The following is an 11756-nucleotide window of genomic DNA, read 5'->3' as shown; positions in this document are numbered from 1 at the left end:
CTGATTTTAAGTCCTTTGGGTATAGGCCATGGAGTGGGATAGCTGGGTCAAATGGTGGTTCCATTCCAAGCTTTCTGAGGAATCTCCATACTGCTTTCCAGAGTGGCTGCACTAATTTGCAACCACACCAGCAATGTGTGTACATTTTTCCCCACATCCTCACCAACACCTATTATTGTTTGTGTTCTTGATAGTTGCCATTCTAATTAGGATGAGATGAGATCTTAGGGTGGTTTTGATTTGCATTTCTCTTATTACTAGAGATGTTGAACATTTTTTCATATATCTGTTGATTGCTTGTACATCTTTTTCTGTGAAATGTCTGTTCATTTCCTTAGCCCTTTTGTTGACTAGATTATTTTTATTCTTGGTGTAGAGCTTTTTGAATTCTTTATGGATTCTGAAAATTAGTGCTCCATCTGAAGTATTAGTGGCAAAGATATCTCATAGGGTGCCTGCTTCTCATGCTGGAGGCCCGGGTTTGAGTCCCCAGCACTGTGGGATTGAGGAAATCTCTTTTATTTTTAATTCACAAGTAAACGGTGTTAAGACATGGAGGAGCTTCTTCTGTGATCAACAAGATAGAGTGGAGTTAGGAAGCCATCCTCTTAGGGGAGATACTCCAGAAGGAGACAGGGAACCACTGGCATGCAGAACCACATGCTGCCTGGTAATCTAGGACAGACCTTTGTGCCTGTTAGTTCCTAGAAATCAGGTCTCTGCATCCCATGGCTCAGCCTAGTTTGATTCTGCTAAATAAGGATTGCTTCCCATAGCTTATATCAGAGGATAGTTGGTAAATAAAAAGTGGAGAGAAGAAGAGAGCAAAGAATAAGAAAGTTAAATATAACAGACAACAAAAGAAAGCAAAGGAAGTGGGCATACATTGTGAAGGAAGGTAAAAACAGATTAAATTTTAGAAAGTGGAAGCGTGCAGGATTAGAAAAAGTGAGTTTCCTGTAACAACACAGGTCTGAGAGACAGAGTAAAAATTTTCAACAGTTCTTTTCTTTATCAACAATGGAAAGTAATTAAAAAATACATGCCACATCATTCAGTGCTATATTTGGTTTGAAATAAATAAATATGAACACAATGATCCACCAGAGATGTATGTAATTTATTGCTTTGTGAAAGTTTCTGATTTCCTAGAAATGAAAATATGGTTCAGGATAATATAATCTGGAAATGAAAAAAGGTAGGACTATTATGAAAGGATCAGTAAAGTCTACCCTGATAAAATGTTCACTGAAAGATAATAAATACTAATACACCTACAATTTGGGAAACCAAATATGAGGATTTCAAATAGGCAAGTTATGTTAGAGGAACTGGTAGAAGAGTAGTTATACCCAAGAATGTTCAAACTTTACTGAATCCAATTTTGGTGACCATGTTCAAAATGCACATTTTACTCAACAGGTTTTTGCATCCACAATTCTAAAACATGTAAAGATGTTTCCAATGCTCCTGATCCACAGACTGCATTCTGATTTGCAAGGGAGGTAACTGCCTTGAGGAAGTCTAAATGAAGAGCTGTTGCATGTTAATTCAGTCATAACCAGATCCAGAGAAAGCACAATATTTTTTTTTTATTCTGAGCATATCTCTGGGGAAAGGAAAAGGATAAAAACAAGAAAGATACAAAAATTATATTCCTAGGCAACAAAGTACATTGACACACCTGAAATCACAGTAAACCAAGAGACTGGTGTAGGAGGAACACAGGTTTTAGGCCACCCTCAGCGAAGAGTGAAGCCATAGCAATTTAACAAGAAGTTATCTCAGAAATAAATAAATAAAATCAGTCAGTTATTAAGAAAGTAAATAATGCTGAAGATGAGGCTCAGTGATATAGGTCTCCTGGGGTACATATCTCGTACCACATATATGTAATTTAATATACAACTACTGGAAAGGAAGAAATTGTAATAGGAATAATTGAAGACCAAACTCTAGAAATTGCTTTTGAATAGCTCACAGGAAAGGGAAATGAACTAGGTAACTCTGGAAAGAAATGCAAAGGAAACAAGAGGAAACATCTCAGCTGGCCCAGTTCTTAAACTTTGTTCATTTAATTAAACTTGATTCTACACAGGTCACTGAAAATTGTCTATCCTCTGTATTTCTGGAAACATTCCCTCCATTCAGGCCTGCATGAATGTCACACTGCACTGTTACTTTTTCATTATTCATCTGTATTCTCACAAAGGCCCTTCATGTCTACATGAAGCATTGATATTGGTCTAGCTATACTGCATATGTAGCCATCAGCCTTTATCCATTTTCCTGCCTGTGATGTCCTCTTTCATTACTTCTCACCTATCCCTATATTGTCATACACATACAGATCAATTTGGTGCTTTTCTGTGTCATGCTACAGCCTTCCCTGTTCTTACCATTTTCTGCCTCTGGATGATAGTCTCACTCCTTTAGCTGCTCTTCATACCAACCTCCAGAAATGGTACCTTTTTTCTCAACTACCTCTTACCAAAAACTTATTCAGTTATTGGTTCAAATAATTAGAACTGTTGACACCATGGTGATATAAAAAATATCCCCAATAATCTGGGAGTAAATTTATTATATTTGTACAGTAAATTTTTATAGGTAAATTTGTTAGGTCCTAAGTAAAATAGTTGCTGGGTAACTAAGGTAGCCCCAAGAGAGGAAAACACTATATCAGAAAGGATAACCATAGTCCTGAAGGACTGAACAAATAGTTTGCCTTCTAAAGAAAATCAATTCATCAGAATAGTGGAAAAAACATTTTAGATATGAAGGCATTCATTGACAAATGAGTAAGAAATATCAGTATTAGAAAAACAATTCTGATGAAAAAGAGCATGTTGAAAGTTATTATTATGAAACGAATAGCAAACTGTAAATTTGGATATTTTGTGGGTATTTTTATACATTTATTTTAGGGAACTTTTAATTTTTCTGGAGGGATAAATCTTTGTGTTATTTTTATGCATTAAACCTGTTCACATGTAGTTTTTCCCTGATGAGTTTTGAAGTTCTTGAACAGGAAAAGCATGCATAACATAGTAAATATTTGTTGGGTTAGTTGGTCACAGATAAACATAGCTTCTTAGGAGGCTGAGAGGGGTGAATGGCATGATTGATGACACTCTGAACAAATAAGAGTGGCTCTGTCTCAAAGAAAAATGAGTTTGGCAAAACTGCTCATTGGTAGAGTAATTGCTAAGGTTGCCAAAGTCCCTGGATAAAATCACAAAACATGAATACACACACACACACACACACACACACACACACACACAAGCACACACACACACACACCGCAGAGTAAGATTGTTTCTAAAGTAAATGATGATCTAGTATAAAGCCTATTATTAGTTTTTAATTTGATAGACTGTTATTCTTTCCGGGAGTACTAAGTAACTTAAGTAAACTTTCCATTTGTCAACAGGCTACTGTTAGATGTAACATCAGAGGAAGAGGAGGAAAGGCTTAGTGGCACTGAAAATAAGCAGTCACAGGTATGTAAACAAGGGAATTTTAATTCATAGTTTCATCCTTTTTTCTCACATCTAGAATGTAAATTAGTTCAAATGAAATGACCTTTTGCAATACTCTTTAGGAATTTAAATGTCATAAATTAGTATTTAGATCTAAAGCAATCTAATGAGTATGAAAATAATGTTAGAAATCATGGCAACATAAAGATGAGGTTTATTCTAGTAATTGAAGCATTTTTTCTGTGCATTGTTTGTGTTTTCATTGGTAAAACCTCACTGATGAAAATAAGATAACACATATGAATACACAGTTAAAATTATGAACATACATAACTGTGATTGCCACTGATCTCATTTATGTCCAAGAACGGTTATTCCCAATAGTGCAAAATTTTAAATTCACAAGACCAGTCACTAATGACAAGGTTAAAGTTTCCATCATCCCTTGAAATCATTGTCTATGTTTAGGCAGATAATAGTCTCAAATGAGTCTCACATGTAACTTTTAACCAAATAGCAACAATTTATAATGGGACCTTTGTGGTTAGGGTACAATCAGTAATTTTCCATCTCATTTCCTAAGTGGATATTAGAAAATAAAGTCTTGGATGCAGTTATTGGGGAACTATGAAAATTTTGTAGGGGTCTTATTTTTTTCTCATGCTGTGTGTGTTAATAAGCTGAAATTTTGCATGCATTTAGAAGGATCCACTCTTAGGTATGGGTCCTTTTGGAGTATAGCTTCCTCCATGTGATGTGCCTAGGCAGTGGTGAGGTCTCAGTGTCAGATTCTCACTGAACTTGACCAACATGCATGGCTGGTGATCCGCTTCTTTTCTGCATGATTAATTGGATTGGTGGTATTTCTTCTTAGTCGACTGGAGGGGAGATTTTAATCTTCCACTCAGCCAGGTTTCCCTGGAACAGCTGTGGACTCTTCCTCCTGTGTATTCTTTCATCATTCTAAAAGCCAGTATTTCTGGGTTTTATCTCGCAGCAGAACTCTCCACTGAGTCCGCCAGCCCCTTTTTTATCATGCAGCCACACTCCATTCAGGAAGACTTCATTCGTGGAAACATCAGGAAGCACTGTATGTATCTGTGTTGCCACTATTCTTTGTTGGAAGAATTTTAATTTTTCTTCAATGAAATGTCATGCAATCTTGGGAGAAATCCTAGTTCTTGGCTCGCACCAGTTAATATCTCAAGTGTGTAAACTTGCAGAGAGGAGCATTCCAATTCTCTGACTGAGGAATGTAAATATCTGCTCCAAGTTGACCAAGTGTTACCAAGGGAAACAGTATAGGAGCCTGATCCCCTGTGGCACATTGTGATTGGGCAAGAAACATATAGTGTATACTTTTTCCTGCAATAAATGAGTTTGCAGGCTGGTGGCAAGCAGCCTGCTTCCACTGAACTCCCTGAGTCTGTGGGTCTTCACTCAGTGGGGCTTACCTGCACCAGAACTAGCCTGGAAGGTGAGGAAGAGAAGTGTTTCTCCTGGGCAAAGAATTATTCCCTAAATTAAGGAATGCCTCAGCAACTCAGTCAGATGCTGTCAGTAAATGTATACAGGCAAAGGGAAGAGGTGATAGATCATGGGGTCTGGGGTCCCAGGACCAATAATTGCTGGCAAGAAAAAGAATTCCTCATTTAATGTCCATCTGCTGCTAGCTACGTTTGCAGCTGTATCTCTCAAGATTCAATGGAGTGAGAAAAGTGGCTGAAAGTAATATCTGGAATCTCTCAACCATTCAACTGCAATACATTCCACTCTGAAAATGGCCTCATTTGGTTTCCAGTGCCCCTGTGCCATGAGAGTAAAAGATGGGAGAGCAAATGTATTCCAAATGGAAGGGGCTGGCTTCCAGCATGGCGAGAGTGAAGGGTGTGGAGGTTTCAGGCTCCAGGAGGAGCACACACTTTTTCTCTCTCCCCAGAGGCTTCCTCTGTGCGTTGGGACACCTGGATATTGAGGAGTGGCTTCCATGACCTTGTGCCTGCACTACAGACAGTGCCTGATGTCACAGATGGGCTGCTTGATAGTGAGGTGGCTTCACGGTTCCCATGGCAACTGGAGACGCTTCTGGTCCTGGCTGCTTGAGACTGAGATTCAAAACAAGTGCAGGCTCTGTGATGATGGTAAGAAGAAAGATGAAGGGAGCAAGGACCGGGCCTGATGTTTCAAGAAATGCGATCCTAACCTTTTGACCCAGTTGAAGGTCAATGGTGTGTGCAGGGCACAGCCTAGCAGGCCATGGATTGCTCCATGTCCAGGCAGGACAGGGGATCCCACTGAAGCCTGACAGCTCACACTACCCTCCAGGACTTCTAGGTGGTTCTGGGCTGCTTTGGCCACCCTGGGCATCATGACAGCCTGATCACCTAGGTTCTGATGAGGGTAGTGAGCACCCGCAAGGTCTAGGGGACAAGGCAGGGATGAAGGGTTGCATGAGGACACGTTGGTCACCAGCTTAGCACTGGCTCAGTGACATTGCTCTCCAAAACTGCTCCTCCAGGTCTGGGCACACCTGGGCTTTGGCCAAGTCAGGTAACTGGCCTTGGGCCCTAGCAACCACATGGCATGATGACTGCTGGCAGCTCAGGGCCAGCGTGCATGCAGTGCAGCTCCCTGGCTTAGCTGCTTCTTGAATTGGAAAACATCACACCCAGTATGGTTGGTTGCCCCTCCTTTCTGAGATTGGCCTTAGGTCTTCAGGCCTGTGTGGATTGGCTGCAGCTTGGTAGCATCCGAGCCCTGTGTTGCCCATCTGGTGCCTCTTTCCCTGCAGGGTGTGTCTGAATGGACTTACCAATGGAGGCGGTTGGGGGTCGGGTTTCTTGTGGCTCCATGGGTGTAGGGGAAGTCTGGCATGTGGGGTGGGGCAAAGGGGACTTTGCATCAGGAACCTCAAAGAGCAGCTGGGTGGGAGTCTCCAAGGGCTTGGGTGTGGGCCTAAGGTGTGAAGAGCAGAACCTTTTCCATGTGTTCACGTGGTACTGGCGCCTAGCCTTGCTTCCCAGTGTAATGCATCACAAAAGTCAGGAGCACGTGGCAGGGTCTGTTGCAGTCAGGAAGCCAACCTACCTGTCTCCACCCAGTCCCTCTTTTCTGCACTTTCCCTTAGAAAAAACTTTTCTCAATTAAGGGTCCCATTCAATCTGCACCTAGCCCTGTCTTCCCCAACAGCCGACGATGGTGTCCTGGAGGAAACCTGTATCCTGAGAGGGCTCTGCACCCCATACTAGAACCTTTGGAGCTTCCTTCAGTCAAGGGACTGGGGTACAAAGATTAAATGAGAGCGTTCCCAGTCCCTGCTAGGGATAACCTCACCAAGCCAGTCCCATGGCCAGGGATCACAAAGAGGCAGAATTCCCTGCCTCCAGAAGGCACATTCAATCCTCACTTACAGGAGAGTATTCTCCAGAAGCAAATTAGGTAGTGAATAAGATCTTATGTTCAAAATTCATCACCAGCAAACTCCCCCAACCCCCAGATGGAGATATCCCCCCTTGGTGGGGTGTTCTGCAGTAAGAGAGTTTAATCCAGGAAATGTGTTTATCATACTAGTGGGACTGGTGCTGGCAACAGCTGTGTCTGTGCTGTGAAAAGGGTGTAGGCATGTGAAGTCATGTGGACCCTTGCTGCCCATCTGGCAGCCCAGGGCCTCTGGTGAGCCAGAAGACACACCAGGAGTTAGAGGAAAGGTTTAGCCCTTGGAGGAGAAGAGGTCAAAAGAAAGGAGATGGCCAGGCCAGTGGACCTGTTGATAAGTGCAAGGGACAGAGGAGAAGCTCAGACCCCAGGTGGATGGCTCTAGACAGCACCCGGGTCAGTGCTTTGCACTATCAACCATTAGGGTTTTTAGAAGAAAATTCTAGAAGGTGTGTGATGTAGGTCTCCTCTCTCAGGTTTGCTCTTACTGTTCTATGCAGGTGTTGTTGCCCTCAGGGTCACATATCACACAGACTTGTTCTGAAGATATATAGATGGAAAGAACAAGCTCTGTGATGGAGAGGATGCAGATATTCCTGACACAACTGAAGGAGTGTGAGGGCTGCTTATAGCCCCCAACAGAGCTGGTGATCCTAGCAGGCATGCTGTGCTAAGACATCCAGGATGACCTTGCCAAGTCACAGCCATTGGTTGCTGCCATTCTGGAAAGCCAACTCCACCTGCACTTCCTGGACAATGTGGATGTGGTCCTGCTGTGTGCATGTGTCCTGGTCTATCAGGAGAACTGCAAGCATCCTGCTGGCTTATAGAGGTAAGCCTGGGTGGTGAGGCAGGATGCAGAGGGAGGTGCAGACTGCTTCTACTATACCCAGCAGGACATGAGCTCAGTCAGGGTGACCTACCCCCACTGGATCAACTTTAACTGGCATGGAAACAGGAAGTAAAATTCCTAATCAATAAGTCCATGTTCAGTGGTCACCCTGTGTTGCACTGTGCTAAATAATGAAAAAAAAATCAATTCATGAGACATGGTCCACCTTTGGAGAGCTATGTCCTTGTCTTGTAAACCCAGGATCTCAATCTGCAGTAAGTATTGTTAGAAATAAGGAGGTGGCACACAAAATGATACCATGCCCAAAAGGGAGTAGGAAAGGCAAACCTTTACTTCGTGTAGGCTATGCTACCAGAACCTACCTAGTAAGTGTCTGGGTAGGCAGTCCACCTGCTTTTATCTCTAACCTAATGCAGTGCTACCCTTCACTCTGACTTGAGGAGTTTGCAGTTATAGTCTACTTAATTGGCTAATTTTACACTTAGGGCAGGAAAAAGAGAAGGGTTACAATTGGATCTTAAGGCTGAATACTACATTCTGAAAATAAACTACCAGACCTCCTATTGCTCATACTCTGAAGACCAGAAGTGTCTCTCCAGTCATCTGGTGGTACCTTGGATCTCAGCATTTTTGAGATCACAACCTGACCTTATTTATAGAGAGCCACTTTTAATCTTTATTTGCCCATCTACTATGAGGATTGTGCTTCATGCTCCTCTCTAAACAGCGGTGTATATGATTAAAGTGTATCCAGGTGATGCTGGGCAGTTTCTAAATAGTGATATATCTTACCCAAAGGATATATTTTTGGTACCAGGGATTGAACTCAGGGACACTCAACCACTGAGTCACATCCCAAAATTTTTATACATTTATTTTAATTTAATTTTGAGACAGGAACTCACTAAGTTGCTTATGGCTTTAGTGTTGTTGTTAACTCCAAACAACAGCCAGAGGGATCTGTAAAGAGAAGGTGTACATCTGGCAGGACCCCCAGGGATTGTCTCTGGGCCTACCTACATTTCAGTCCTGTGTTGAGGCCCCAGTTTCCTTAAAGGATAAGTGACCTCTTCCTCATCCTAGAGCTCCTAAGATATTTCTGTCTAGGACCAGTTGATATTTTTCTTCCTCTGTCAGTGTCTGTGGCCTGCCTTACCTCATCTTGCTGAGGAGAAGCCCCAGAGAGGGTTACAACCTCAGTCATGATGGCTCACAGGTATGTTTGATGATGTAACATGTAGCTGAGATCTGAGGGAACATGGCCACTGCACCTAGCACAGGGCAGAACCTGTCCTGTGCAGGGACTTCTTACCAGAGCCAAGTACTGCATCTGGCTCAGGGCTGCCAATAGTGTTCTGAGATGGCAGAGGGCCATGGAATCACAACCTCAGAAAGAAGGGCATGTAATTTCCAGTACTTTCTGCCAGTTCTGTGGACATGGTACCAGAGCAACAGGGTGGGCTGTCAGGGTTTAGTAAATGGAGGGACCACACAGGGTACTGGAAGTGCCAGCCTGGGCATCCTTAGGTGTTGGTCAAATCTGACTCAGGATGAGTGAGCTGTTACTGGGCAGGGGTAGGGTCCCCTTTATCCTATTCAACTTTGAATATTTCTAGCATCTAAAGGCCTGGCCCTATTGGGTAGTCATTCACTTAAGTTGTGGGTCAATACTGGCCCCTTGGATCCAAAACCTGTGCAACTGACCGTGGTGTCACCCTAGTTGTGCACCCAAAGATGGGTTGTCAGGCCTCTCTCTTCATGCCTTAACTTCTTCACCTGTGCAGCTGAGAACCATCCTTTGTTGGGAAAGGTGAAGAATGTCAAGGTGGGTTGACAAATCTGTCTACTTGAAGAGTGAGGTGAGGTTCTCAGCATGACTTGAAAAGTGCCTGGGTGTTCAGGGCAATTCCTCAGAGCCTTGTGGGCACTGTAGTACCTGCCCTGCTTCACCACACTGTGGATGTGATAATCATTGCGTTCAATCCCAGACATTACTCCCTTCCCCAAGGTTGGTTTGCAGGGTTATGTGCCGAGGAGCTCAGAGCACCCAGGACTCATCATGTTCTTTCAGAATTGCCATGTGCCAGGAGGCAGCAAGGAGCAAGTGCAGCTCTGGAATGACGTCCACTACAGCATGGATGTGAGGATGCTGACTGTGGTGGTGCTGACCAACCTGTAGAGCTACTGCTGCATAAGAGGTTCTGAGGGCATATGTTTGCACTGGTTCCACCAGTGTTGCCAAGGGGTTGCATGTACAACCAAGGCCCCAGTGAGGAACTGGTTGGAAGAGCAAGAGTTTATAGCCACAACACCATAAGCAGTATGGCATCAGTGTTTCTTGCTGGCTGTGAGCTAGGCCCAAGCTGCACTCCCCCTGCTTCCTCAGGAATAGGTGGCTGAGGTCATGTTCATGACCATCTCCTCCCATCTGCCACCTGAGCCTGGGTGGATGATAGAACCTGTGGTTAATGACAGTGGACCTGATGGCAAGTGTATCTCATATCTAGTCCTCAGGGATCCTCTCAGGGTGATAGGAATGGAAGTGTGGCAAGGAATGAACAGGAGTAAATCATGGATGGAAGTACTTGGAGGCAATGGGAAGGCATGACAGGTTGCAGTTGGGTGAACAGGAAGTGAGTCTCAGGCAGTGTTTTGTGAACCACTGTGTCCCACAGGTCTGTGCTGGGGGCTATGCCATATGGACTATGCCAAGATGGTGCCTGGCAGCCAGCCAGAATTTGTTTTTATCACATCTGTGGTGAGGAGGTTGATTAACATAAGCACACCCAGGTGATTTGTCATTGGCCGTATTCAATTAAGTCCACGCACACAATGCGTGCACATGTGTTCCCAAGTGCTCCTGATTGTGACTGCTCATTTTGACCTTTGCTATCATTGGATGGCTAGCTTCTTGCCTAATAATTGGCATCAACCCTACCCTTCGCCTCCTGGAGGGGATATAAACCGACTCTTCTTGAGCGCCAGGGTTCCCGGGTTTCCTTAATCAACAATAAACCGTTCTGAATTCAAGAGCCTTGCTATTCGTTTGTCTCCCATGCCAAATTGACTCTGCTGGATGGCATCAGGTTTGGGCATGAGGAGGAATACTGGATTTGGGAAGAGTGGTGGGTCAGCAGGGTGCATGGCCCAGAGGGACTCCTCAGGCAGACTCCTTGCAGCACTTTCTGCTTATGTTTCAGGGAATGTGCATTCCTGTGGGAAAGGCTGTGGATAGGAGAGATGTCCCCTAGAAGGAGATTTGTGTATGGGATTTCAGGTTGACAAGTGCCATCATCCTCAGAGAGCTGGTCCTGATCAGAAAAAATGTGGAGGATCCTGTTCCGAAATCACCACCCTCATTGTCTTCATCCAGGAACCCACCACCCTACTCCATCTGCTCCAAAGGACTCAAGAGCTGGCACTATCCCAGAGAGGTGTGCCAGAGGCTAGAGGACTTTGCATTAGCCATGACCACCAAACCCAGCAAGATTCAGCAGGTAAGGAGTACAGGCGACCCCAGGTGACTCCACTGGCACCCTCAAAAGTTCCCCAAGCACCATAGGGGGCTTTTCTCACATCTCAGGCAAGTACATTGACCACCAGATGGCTCCCCATCTCCCCCTTGGCAACTCTCCCCAGCCCCAAGCAGCTACCTCTACCAGCACAGGCTCTCCCCTCCTCCAATCAGGTTACTTCTCCCACTCCACAGGTGCTCCTCCTAGCAAAAGATGGCTCTTCCCACTGTGGCTTCTTCAATCCCAAGGGGGCTCCCTAAACTCCTTCCTGTACTTTCTCTCCCCCAGGTGTCTGCTCCTCTCCTCGAATGCCCCCACTCCACCAGTGGCTCCCTCACCTTTGTTCATTCTTTTCTCTGTCCTGGGTACCTTCCCCTGTTCCTCAGTCCCCTCCAATTATCAGACCCCTGCTACTGGTACCATGTCCCCTTGAATTCTTCCCTCCAGGGTTGCTTTCTCACATGGGAT

Source organism: Sciurus vulgaris (assembly GCF_902686455.1).
Source record: "Sciurus vulgaris genome assembly, contig: HiC_scaffold_611_arrow_ctg1, whole genome shotgun sequence".
Lineage (NCBI taxonomy): Eukaryota > Metazoa > Chordata > Mammalia > Rodentia > Sciuridae > Sciurus > Sciurus vulgaris.
The sequence above is the reverse complement of the archived record's forward strand: the minus strand, read 5'-3'. Positions refer to the sequence as shown.